Below are 12,463 nucleotides of genomic sequence, written 5' to 3' on the forward strand. Positions count from 1 at the left end.
GTCAGGTGTTGCACTTGGTAATGATTGTATTATACATTAGTTGCTTTCATCCGACAAAAAAGCTTACGTTAGATGTAATACAGAAAATACAGTAATACGGTACAAGCAGAATGCGTAATTAAGGTGAACTTGGTCTTTCTTATTAACGCAACAAGGGAGTTTTTGGGCACTAGAGCAGATGACGAAAATGTTCTTACATGAAAGCATAACATCATAACAGAAGCAAAGGGAAACATTAATACATAAAGCTTTACAGCATTTATACGGCTATTATTTCCTACAGGACTAAGTATGGTTTTGCTGACTGAAGATAAAGCTCAGTGATGAAAAGCACATTAGTACAGAAAAACATATTGGTGTGACTCACGCAGCCGAGATGTCTGTAATTTTCATGTGTAAAACCTGAGCAATAACCAAGCTGTCATCCATGGCAACTTTATTCTCATCCTTGCTTGAAACCACCCCACAGTCATTTCACCTCTCTATAGGATTGGTTACTCCCTCAGTGCCAAAATGGTTGGGCTTCCTCCCACCAACTCTCTTCTGGCTCTGCTCAGTCTCTGGACACAGCTCTCTACAGTAAGCCTAGCTGGGACCTTGATGTCTTCAAAGTATCCTCTGGCTTCCTCTCTGTCTCTCTCTCTGCCCCAGGGACAGAGCCCCACGCACAGGAGTTTTCTCTTGCTGGGTTGGACCCAATAACTCTGCACCCTGGCCTGGGCTCTCCCACCACCATCTAGATACACCTCTCCATGCAGGGGCGGACTGACTATTTGGGCACTCGGGCACTGCCCTAGGGCCCCATGCCACTAGGGGGCCCCATCAGGGTTGCCAGCCTCAGTAAAACCAGGGACAGTATGTAAAAATGTGTGTTTTTTTTTACATCTGTCCCTGAAATATCCCTTACCGACATCCTTTTGGTCTAAAAATCCCAAGATTATAGCTGCCCCGCCTCTCTAGTACCTTTTCAGTGTGTGTATGTGTATTCTGTTTGTATGTATACTGTGTGGCCTCATAATCTATTTCCTGGGGGCCCCATAATATCCTATTGCCTGGGGGCCCTATAATCTCTTATTGCCCAGGGGCCGCATGAGTTGTCAGTCCACCCCTGTCTCCATGCCTTGGCTGGAGTTTCATGAATATTCAGGCTGCCTGTCCTGCTCTCCCTCCCAGTAAACGTCTAGAAGTCTCTAGAACAGGGGTGTCAAACTCAATTTCATTGTGGGCTGCATCCGCATTATGGTTGCTCTCAAAGTACAGTGAGGGAAAAAGGTATTTGATCCCCTGCTGATTTTGTACGTTTGCCTACTGAAAAAGAAATGATCAGTCTATAATTTTAATGGTGGGTTTATTTTAACAGTGAGAGACAAAATAACAACAAAAAAATCCAGAAAACGCATTTAAAAAATGTTATACAGTAAATTGATTTGCATTTTAACCACTTAAGACCCGGACCAAAATGCAGCTAAAGGACCAGGCCAGGTTTTGCGATTCGGCACTGCGTCGCTTTAACATACAATTGCGCAGTCGTGCGTAGTGGCTCCAAATCAAAATTGGCGTCCTTTTTTTCCCACAAATTGAGCTTTCTTTTGGTGGTATTTGATTACCTCTGCAGTTTTTATTTTTTGCGCTATAAATAAAAATAGAGTGACAATTTGAAAAAAATGCAATATTTTTTACTTTTTACTATAATAATTATCCCCCAAAAATATATAAAAAAACATTTTTTTTCCTCAGTTTAGGCCGATACGTATTCTTCTACCTATTTTTGGTAAAAAAAAATCACAATAAGCGTTTATCGGTTGGTTTGCGCCAAATTTATAGCGTTTACAAAATAGGGGATAGTTTTATTGCATTTTTATAAATTTTTTTTTTTTTACTACTAATGGCGGCGATCAGTGATTTTTTTTTCATGACTGCGACATTATGGCGGACACTTCGGACAAATAATGTTTCCACCTGGGCTTAAAGATCAACGTACATATACGTTGATGTGCCCAGCCGTGCCATTCTGCCGACGTATATGTGCAGGAGGCGGTCCTTAAGTGGTTAATGAGTGAAATAAGTATTTGACACCTTCGCAAAACATGACTACGGGCCAGATTCTCAGAAGAGTTACGACGGTGTATCTCAGGAAACACCGTCGTATCTCTGTTTCTGAGCCCGGGTATCTATACGAGTGATTCCTAGAATAATTTTCGCATAGATACGGCCAAGATCCGACAGGTGTAAGTCACTTACACCGTCGGATCTTAGATGTAATGCGACGCCGGCCGCTAGGTGGCGTTTACGTTCAGTTCTCATTTGACTATGCAAATGAGCCTGATACGCCGATTCCCGAAGGAATTTGCGTTGCGTAGTCGTCGCTTATGTCGTAAGCGTAAGGTTACCCCTGCTATATGAGGGGTAACCTTACGCCAGTCCGCCGTATGCCATGTTAAGTATGGCGTCGGGTCAGCGTCGTCTTTTTCCGTCGGTTACGTCGCTTTACTAAGTTGTCCGCGAATACGACTTTACGTCAATGACGCTCACGTCGGTGTCATTGACGTTTTCCGTCGTGAGCTGGAGCATGCGCACTGGGCTCTTTTTCCGCCCGGCGCATGCGCAGTTCGATCGGCGCGGGGGCACGCTTAATTTGAATACAAGCCGCCCCCTTTGAATTACGCGGCCATACGCTGGGCCATTTACACTACGCCAACGCAGATTCTTAGAGAATCTGGCCCTTAGTACTTAGTGGCAAAACCATTTCTGGCAATCACAGAGGTCAGACTGTTCTTGTAGTCGGCCACCAGGTTTTCACCACATCTCAGAAGGGATTTTGTCCCACTCCTATTTGCAGATCCTCTCCAATAGGTAGATTCAGGTAGAATGGAATAAAGTTATGGCGGCGTAGCTTAGCGTTTTTAGGCTACGCCGCCGTAAGATAGCTAGGCAAGTAATGATTCTCAATGTACTTGCCTGCTAAAATACGGCGGCGTAGCCTAAAGCGGGCGGGCGTAAGGGCGCCAAATTCAAATCTGTGTTAGGGGGGCGTGTTTAATGGTAATAAGGCTTGACCTTACGTTTTTGAAGTTTTTTTGGTACTGCGCATGCGCCGGGCGCCTACATTACCCAGTGTGCATTGCGGCTAAGTACGCCGCACGGGCCTATTGATTTTGACGTGGACGTAAACGACGTAAATCCCGATTCACGGACGACTTACGCAAACGACGTAATAAATTCGAATTTCGACGCGGGAACGGCGGCCATACTTGACATTACTATTCCACTAGGTCCTAGCTCTAACTTTACGCGGCCTATCTCTTACGTAAACAGCGTAAAAGTACTGCATCGGCCGGGCGTACGTTCGTGAATCGGCGTATCTCCTCATTTACATATTCTACGCCGACCGCAATGGAAGCGCCACCTAGCGGCCATCCAAAATATTGCAATCTAAGATAGGATGGCACAAGCCGTCCTATCTTAGATATGTTTAAGCGTATCTCTGTTTGAGCATACGCTTAAACATAAGTCGGCGTAGATTCTGAGTTAGGTCGACTTATCTACTGACGTTTGGTAATTCAAACCTTCAGCTCCCTCTATATATTATGGCCTTGGCCGTGTGTTTTGGGTCATTGTCATGCTGGAATACCCATCTATGACCCATTTTCTTGGGTTCTCACCCAAGATTTGACGGTACATGGCCTCGTCCATTGTCCCTTTGACGCAGTGAAGTTGTCCTGTCCTTTAGAAAAACTCCCCCAAAGCATAATGTTTCCATCTCTATTTTTATTAGTGGGAATAGTGTTCTTTGGGGTCATAGGCAGCATTCCTCCTTCTCCAAACACAGTGAGTTGAGTTGATGCCAAAGAGCTAAATTTTGGTCTCAACTGACCACAACACATTCACCCAGTTCTCCTCTGAATCATTCAGATGTTCATTATCAAACTTCAGATGGCCTGTACATGTGCTTTCTTGAGTAGAGGGACCTTGTGGGCACTGTAGGATTTTGGTGCTTTACGGCACAGTGTGTTACCTTGGTGACTATGGTCCCAGCTGCCTTGAGATCATTGACAAGATTCTCCCTTGTAGTCCTGGGCTGATTTCTCACCATTCTCAAGAACATTGAAATGCCACAAGGCGAGACATTGCATAGAGCCCCAGACCGATGGAGATTGACAGTTATTTTTTTTTCTTCCATTTGCGAATAATTGCACCAACTGTTGTCACCCTCTTGCCCAGGGCCGATCCTAGGGTCACATGCGCCTGGGTGCAGAAATATTTCTGATGCCCCCACATGGGCATGGTCATTTCACTAACTCCTCCCCTTTACAAATATTTCCATGGCAACGACTCAACCACAGAGATGCTCCCCCACAAAGTCTTCATTACCCTGGGATCCTTACATGATCTCTTAACAAAAAAATACAGGAAGAGAAGCAGAGTACTTTATTGGGACCTGGAGGGGGGCCTCTCTGATGGACACAGAGAGGGCTTCTGTTAGAGAGAAAAACGAAAACTAGCGGCGATATACCGCCGATGCCCCCGCACTGTCAGTGTGAAAGGTCTCTTAGTACATCTTATTATACATCACATCTGTAGACAGACTACTGAGGCGCAGGAAGCTGTGTATCCTATGCAATCTATCATGCCATAAAACATCTAGAGCAGGGGTAGCCCAGAGCACGTATAAAGGGATGCTGGGGATGCCACCACCCAGCACACAGCACACTGAACACTGACCTACCTTGGTTCTCTCTCTGTGCAGCCCGAGATAGAGATGGGCTAGGGTTGCCACCTGTCCGGTTTTGACCCGGACAGTCCGGGTTTTGAGACATGTGCCCGGGTTTCCACCCGCTGAAAACCCGGGCACACATTCCACCGTCATGTGGCCAGTGGCAGCGCTGCAGCGGATCTCTGACCCTGGCCGCAACATATGGAGAGAGGCGCTGCGCATCCCGTGCCCGCCAGAGTGACGGTTTCATTTGGTGTACATGTCATCAGTGCGCTGCGCTCTCTGAGTCCAGCGGGTGCCCTGATTGACACACGGGTCATAACATGAGGGTCTGTGATTGGCCGAGCAGAGGCTGCTAGTCACATGTGGAGGCGGGGCTGGACTGTGGATAATCGTGCCTGCTTGTTCCAGAGTCCTGCCTCACACTGTGAGTTTCCTAAGGTCGCTCTCATCTGCTTTGTCAGCCCCCTTCCTCCTCTCTGTCACCCCCCTTCTCCTCTCTGTCACCCCCTCCTCTCTGTCACCCCCCCCTCATCCTCTCTGTCACCCCCTCTCCTCCTCTCTGTCACTCCCCTCCTCCTCTCTGTCACCCCCACTCCTCCTCTCTGTCATCCCCTCCTCCTCTCTGTCACCCCCCTTCCTCTCTGTCACCCCCTCTCTGTAACCCCCCTCCTCCTCTCTGTCATCCCCCCCTCTGTAACCCCCCTCCTCATCTGTCACCCCCCTTCCTCCTCTCTGTCACCCCCCTTTCTCCTCTCTGTCACCCCTCTCCTCCTCTCTGTCACCCCCCCACACCTCTCTGTCACCCCCACTCCTCCTCTCTGTCACCCCCCTCCTCCTCTCTGTCACCCCCACTTCCTCTCTGTCACCCCCTTCCTCTCTGTCACCCCCCTCCTCCTCTCTGTCAGCCCCCCTCTCTGTCAGCTACCCCCAAACAACGTGCACCCCCTTCTTCCCCCACTCCAGCGGGGCTAATGTCCTGCAGCTGGGTCATACAGCACAATCTGTGCTCTCTCTGTCACCCCCCTCCTCCTCTCTGTCAGCCCCCTCTCTGTCAGCTACCCCCAAACAACGTGCACCCCCCTTCTTCCCCCGCTCCAGCTGGGCTAATGTCCTGCAGCTGGGTCATACAGCACTGTCTGTGCTCTCTCTCTGTCATCCCCCTCCTCCTCTGTCATCCCCCTCTTCCTCCTCTGTCATCCCCCTCTTCCTCCTCTGTCATCCCCCTCATCCTCCTCTGTCATCCCCCTCTTCCTCTCTGTCATCCCCCCTCTTCCTCTCTGTCATCCCCCCTCCTCCTCTCTGTCACCCCCCTATTCCTCTCTGTCACCACCACTCCTCCTCTCTGTCACCACCACTCCTCCTCTCTGTCACCCCCACTCCTCTTCTCTGTCAGCCCCCCTCTCGGTCAGCTACCCCTAAACAACGCTCCAGCGGGGCTAATGTCCTGTAGCTGGGTCATACAGCACTGTCTGTGCTCTCTCTCTCTCCCATCCAGCCGCCGGCGCCACCATTGACAGTGAATGGAGGGCCACTGGACTGGGACGCTTTTGCAGGAGAAAGCATATTACAGACTGCGCCCCCTAACAGGTTCACACACATCTTTGCAGTGGCTCCTGGAAGGTAGGTTTTTTTTTGTCTCGCTGTAATGGAGGTTTCTATTGGGGGGCACAGGCACTGTCTGATATTTCATCTGTTATTTTCTTCTCTATTTGTGGGGTGCCTGTTAATTGTTTTGAATTTGGGGCTTTTTTTGTAATTAAAGGGAGCTTGAAAGGGTTGTAGAATGCATGGTGCCACTTTTTGAACAGTTTGTATGGTGTTGGGTTCAGTAGCGCTGATTCAGGTTTTTGGATGGAGGTACACTGCCCTACTGACAGCATCCACTGCTCTACTGACAGCATCCACTGATCTTCTGACACCGTCCATTCTGATTACTACTCTCTTTGAGTAACCCACAAGGTGTCCCAGGTATTTTACAATCCTATAGCGTGTACTACAAAAAAATTGCCGTGCGCCGCAAAAATGTTCGGGTTTGGCTTGCAGAAAAGGTGGCAACCCTAAGATGGGCGGGTGAGGCATTCCAACTGGAGTTGGTGGAGACAGTGCGGGATCCAAGACTCCCAGTGTGAGGAATTCATTCCTGCACATCAGCACTCAGCAGCCACTGAAAACTAGAACCCTCGTGTCAGGAAGAGGAGCGGTCCCTCCCCCGAGCACTGCTAGGCTGGACGGGCTGCCCTATGCTCACACATCAGTTCTGGACAGACACACACCTATGCTCAGAACACTAGTTCTGGATGGACACAAACAAGGAGAAAAGGAGGGAGGGGAGAACTCTGGCACTTCGGCGCCCCCACCTCTGCAGGCGCCTGTGCACGCTGCCTAGGATCGGCCCTGCTCTTGCCTCTCGCCAAGCTGATTTTTGATGGTCTGGTAGCCCATTCCAGCCTTGTGTAGGTCTACAATCTTGTCCCTGACATCCTTTGACAGATCTTTGATAGAGAGACTGGAATCTGATTGATTGTTTCTGTGGACAGGTGTCTTTTTTTATACAGGCAACAAGCTTAGAGTACATTTAAGAAAGTGCATCTAATCTCAGCTTGTTACCTGTATAGTAGACACCTTGGAGCCAAAAATCTTGCTGATTGATAGGGGGTCAAATACTTATTTCACTCATTAAAATGCAAATCGATTTATAACTTCTTTGAAATGCATTTTCAGGATATTTTTTTTTTTTCTGTCTCTCACTATTAAAATAAACCTACCATTACAATTATATTTTCCCTAACTGTATCTGTAAGACTATATAAACTTATCCATGGCTTTTTTTCCCAGAGAATAGGTGCAGGAACTCAACCACGCCAACACGCCAAACTGCATCGAACGGTGGCTGTGGCCAAATTGCACAACAGTGTGATGATCTTAAAGGGGAAATAAATATCAGGAGGGCATGATGTGCGGAGTTCAGGGGTGTCCTATGCTGAGTTCAAGGGTTAATTGTGTACCGAGTGCAAGGTTCAAGGATGCACTATGTACAGAGTGCAGTTTCAGAGGTGTGTTATGTACTGTACAGAGTGCAGGGTTAAGGAGTGTGCTACATACAGAGTGCAGGGTTTAGGCGTGTGCTATGTACAGTGTGCAGGGTTCAGGTCTCTTTCACAGGCTGTCCACATCTCCCTTTAACCCCCCCTCAGCTCTGATCTCTGCACCACTCTCCCCCATAACCAACCTCTGCACACATCTCCCCACCCCCCCCTCAAAAAAGCTTCCTCACATCTCACCTACCCAGATGGGCTCTAAAGCTCTAAGACCTCTTTCAAATGAGGCGCTCAAAAACTGCCCATAAAAGCATTTTTGCGGCGATTTGCAAGCAATTTTGTGGCGTTAGTGAGGCGCTTTTTTTTACGCTCACATGACTCAAAAGAACCATTTTGCGGTGCCTTTGAATTGCTTTTTGTGCGCTTTTCAGAGGCTTTTGAAGTGCTTTCCATTCATTTCAATGGACAGAGGCGTTTTTGAGGCGCTTTTTTTAAGCGCTCCAAACATGCTCCAAAGATGCTGTTTGTAGGACTTTTTCCACCGCCCGGCCAGCGCACCGCCCCAGTATGAAAGCATTAATTGATAATGGAAATAGGTTTTCGTGAGCTTTTGAGGCACTTGTTTTAGCACAAAAGCACCTGGAAATCGCCTCAATGCGAAACGGGTATAATACCTCTTGGTAGAGTTAGCGGTTCTCTCTCATTTGCAGAGAAATTATTGGTGCACATCATGCACATTGTGTTACAAATCTTTCTTCCTCATTGAGCTGTGGGAGGGGAGTCTGTTCGGCCCTCCTCCTAGACCAGCTTGTGTGATAGATGCAATGGTCTGTCTATCACACGAGCTGGTCTAGGAAGAGGGCGGGACTTTTATCACAGCACGGCCGAACATTTCACACTCAGTTCCATGACACAGCAAGAGATGCCTGCTATGCGTGTCCCACGCACTGACTGGTGAAGCTACATATATTGGCACAGTAAGGCTGCAGCGATGATGATGATGCTGCAATGAGGGCATGGTGAGGCTTCAATGAGGGCACGGTAAGACGGCAATGATGGGCACAGCAAGGCTGCAATGAGGGCACAGTGAGGCTGCAATGAGGGCATGGTGAGGCGGCAATGAGGGCATGGTGAGGCGGCAATGATGGGCACAGTGAGGTGGCAATAATGGGCATGGAGAGGCGGCAATGATGGGCACAGTTAGGCTGCAATGATGGGTACAGTTAGGCTGCAATGATGGGCACAGTTTGACTGCAATGATGGGCATGGTGAGGCGGTGATGATGGGTACGGTGAGGCTGCGATGAATGTCATGGTAAGGCTGCGATGATGGGCACGGTGAGGCTGCAATGGTGGGCACGATGAGGCTGCAATGTTGGGCACGGTGAGGATGTATAGATGGGCACAGTGAGGCTGCATGGATGGGCACAGTGAGGCTGCATGGACTGGCACAGAGACTGCATTGATGGGCACATTGAGGCTGCATTGACGGGCACAGTGAGGCTGCATTTGATGGGCACAGTGAGGCCGCATTTGTTGTGCACTGCTGATGCTGCATTTGATGGGCACTGGTGAGGCTGCATTAATCTCTTGTATCATGTCCGCAGTCTCTGACCATCTCTTGTATGATATCTGCTGTCTCTGACCATCTCTTGTACCATGTCTGCAGTCTCTGACCATCTCCTGTATCATTTCTACATTCTCTTAACATCTTTAGTATCATGTTGTCACAATCAGGCGTCAGGCTCGAAGACCTACAGCAGTTGCAGGACTACCACTGACCAGCAAGATAGGTACACAGGCCTGGCAGATGACACAGGCTCCCCTGAGTAGCAGAGTCTAAGTACTAGCTGGTGTTCACCAGAGCTCCTGATGGTGGAGATGGATTTAGCTGCGAGCTAGTACCAGGTCACAGTCCTCCGGTTTGCCCCACCAGGGTGTGAGCAAGTCGGGGTACAGTAGCGGATAAGCAGACACGGATGAAACAGCAGCGTGGTCAGTAAACAAGCCAAGGGATCAATCACGAGTGACTGCAGGTTGGGATCAGGCAGAAGAGTAATCAAAGAACAGGCTGAGGGTCAAACACGGGTGGCTGCAGATTGAGATCATGCAGTTGAGTAGTCCAGAGACAATGCCAGGCACAGAAGAGGTCCCAGGTTCAAGCCCAGGTCCTGACACATATTCTCAGTCTCTAACCATCTCCTGTACCATGCCCGCAGCCTCTGACATCTCCGGTACCATGCGCGCAGCCTCTGACATCTCCTGTACCATGCCCGCAGCCTCTGACATCTCCTGTACCATGTGCGCAGCCTCTGACATCTCCTGTACCATGCCCGCAGCCTCTGACATCTCCTGTACCATGTGCGCAGCCTCTGACATCTCCTGTACCATGCCCTCAGCCTCTGACTATCTCCTGTAATATGTCCACAGCCTCTGACATCTCCTGTACCATGCCCGCAGCCTCTGACATCTTGACATCTCTTGTACCATGCCCACAGCCTCTGACTATCTCCTGTAATATGCCTGCATCCTTTGACATCTCTTGTACTATGCCCACAGCCTCTGACCATCTCCTATATCATGTCTGCAACCTCTGGCCATATCTTGTTGTAGCGCTACCCCCCGGAGGAGCCGCTGATTAGATTTGGGATCCGCGTGTTTAAGTTACCTCTGTGATGTGTCTAGGGGGTGTTGATGGTTGTGAGAGCAGTGACGGAATGTCCAGACAGTTGGTTGACGTTTTTCCCAATGCTTTATTTCTGGTCCAACACGACCAACAGTCAACTCGAGGTAGATAGGAAAGATTGGTGAAAGAATAAACTTTGCAGATACAGGCGATGGATAAGCAAAAGCAGTCCTGCTTTCAATGGTAACTCTTTCCTCGTCGCCACTCCAGCCGGAGTGGGTAAAGTGCCCCTGGACAGACCTCTCTCACAAGCCTGGCAGCCAGAGCGTCACTTAAATACTTCTGGGAAGGAACAAGTCTCTGCCACAAACTTGGCTCTGATAGAATTACGATTTTAGGGTGAGACCTCTGCCACAGGCCCAGCTCCAGAAAGTTTGAATAACAGAGCGAATCCTCCCAGTATATCACTTGGGGTCACCGACTGACAGTTTACTGCATACAACCTGTCAGTGTACGGTACCCAGATCCCCAATGGTTCGTTCAAGCCCTATTGGATCACCTGCCCCCGGGTTCACCTCAAGCCGATCCCCCACCGAACAGCACAACTCGCTTGGGATCTTCTCAATAGAGATGGGGGACCCAGTAAGTCACTGGGGCCCCTGTGCAGCATCAGATGCTCCGGACCATGAGGGCCCAGAGTCAGGAACTCTGCGTAGCACTGCGCCCCGGCCCGGTAGGCCATATCGCCGGGGCCTGTGATGTGCGCACACCCTAAAGGTGGGTGCCGCACCTGGAACCAGGAACCCGCGAAGAACCCCGAGCAATGGCCTCCGCCACAGAAATACCTCTCCCCAGCTAGAATACTCCTCTAATTGGCTGCTAGGAAGAAGCGGCTCTGCCTGGACCCCTCTGGCGCCACCTACTGTCCAGAGATGAAAACGGCATCTCTGGAGAACAGAATGACCCAAGAACAGTTCAGGGCTGGCGACAGCCAAATTTAGATAAATCAACACAGATGAGAGCAAATAAGTCTCTCATCCTACTAAATTCAAACATAGCACCTGTACACAGGCACTACATTGTCTTATATCATGTCTGCAGTCTCAAATGGGGTCTGGAGAGGAGTCAAGAATGGGAGCACCGTCGGGATGGATATTATGGGAAAAAATCAGACATGTGTGGACTGTGGAGAGGAGACTATAGGAAAACCAGAGCCATCAAGCTGGAGCCCACTGACTGATCGCTGCCCGGTGCACCTGAGAGGAGGCCAGTGACAGTGTCGCCAGTCCAGTCTGAGGGGGGGTCACTGATGTAAGGGGGAGCGAATACGATAATGTAAGGGGGCACTGATATAAAGATTTCCCCCTTATATCAGTAACCCACCCCTACTTACCTTAGTGTATTCTTTTTGCGGAAGGTGGTCTCTGGTCACCAGAGTCGTCGTCGTCCCCGCATTCCCAGAGTCCCAGGTGTCCCCCTTGATGATTGCTTCACTTTTACTACTTTTAACTGAAATTTGCTGTTATATATATATATATATATCACAAGCCCTATGTGCTTTCATATATGTCTTATCTATATATAATACGCTCTTCAAATGTGCATTAAAATGCATGGTTTTCCCTTTTTATGAACAAGAAAATAATGACGTTGGGTTTGTATAATGATGCTATGGGGCTGGTATGAAAAAAAAATTCCGGGCTGGTTTTAATTCCCAGTCCAGCCCTGCTAGAACCTTATTGAACCCACTTGGCCAGATTACTAGCCAGGCAACTAGCATCTTCAAGAAAAGGTTGGTAAAGACAGACACCATAAAAGGGTGATTTACTAAAGGTAAAAAGACTGTTCACTTTACCAGCGACTTTTCCCCACAGCTTAGGCTGCATTCACATGTGCGCATTCCGGGGACGTACGCAGAAGCATGCGCTGCCACACTGCGTGAAAAACACCTCGATTGCTTGTAGCACCCCACATGTGGCCATCAGATACATGTTTTTGCGCATAACGTGTTTTTTTTCGAAGCCCAAAAAGGGTGCAGGAGCTTCTCTGGCGTGTTTGTCATTTAGGCTCCATGCACACTGAA

The sequence above is a fragment of the Rana temporaria genome, chromosome 9, assembly GCF_905171775.1.
Source record: "Rana temporaria chromosome 9, aRanTem1.1, whole genome shotgun sequence".
NCBI classification, from domain to species: Eukaryota; Metazoa; Chordata; class Amphibia; order Anura; family Ranidae; genus Rana; species Rana temporaria.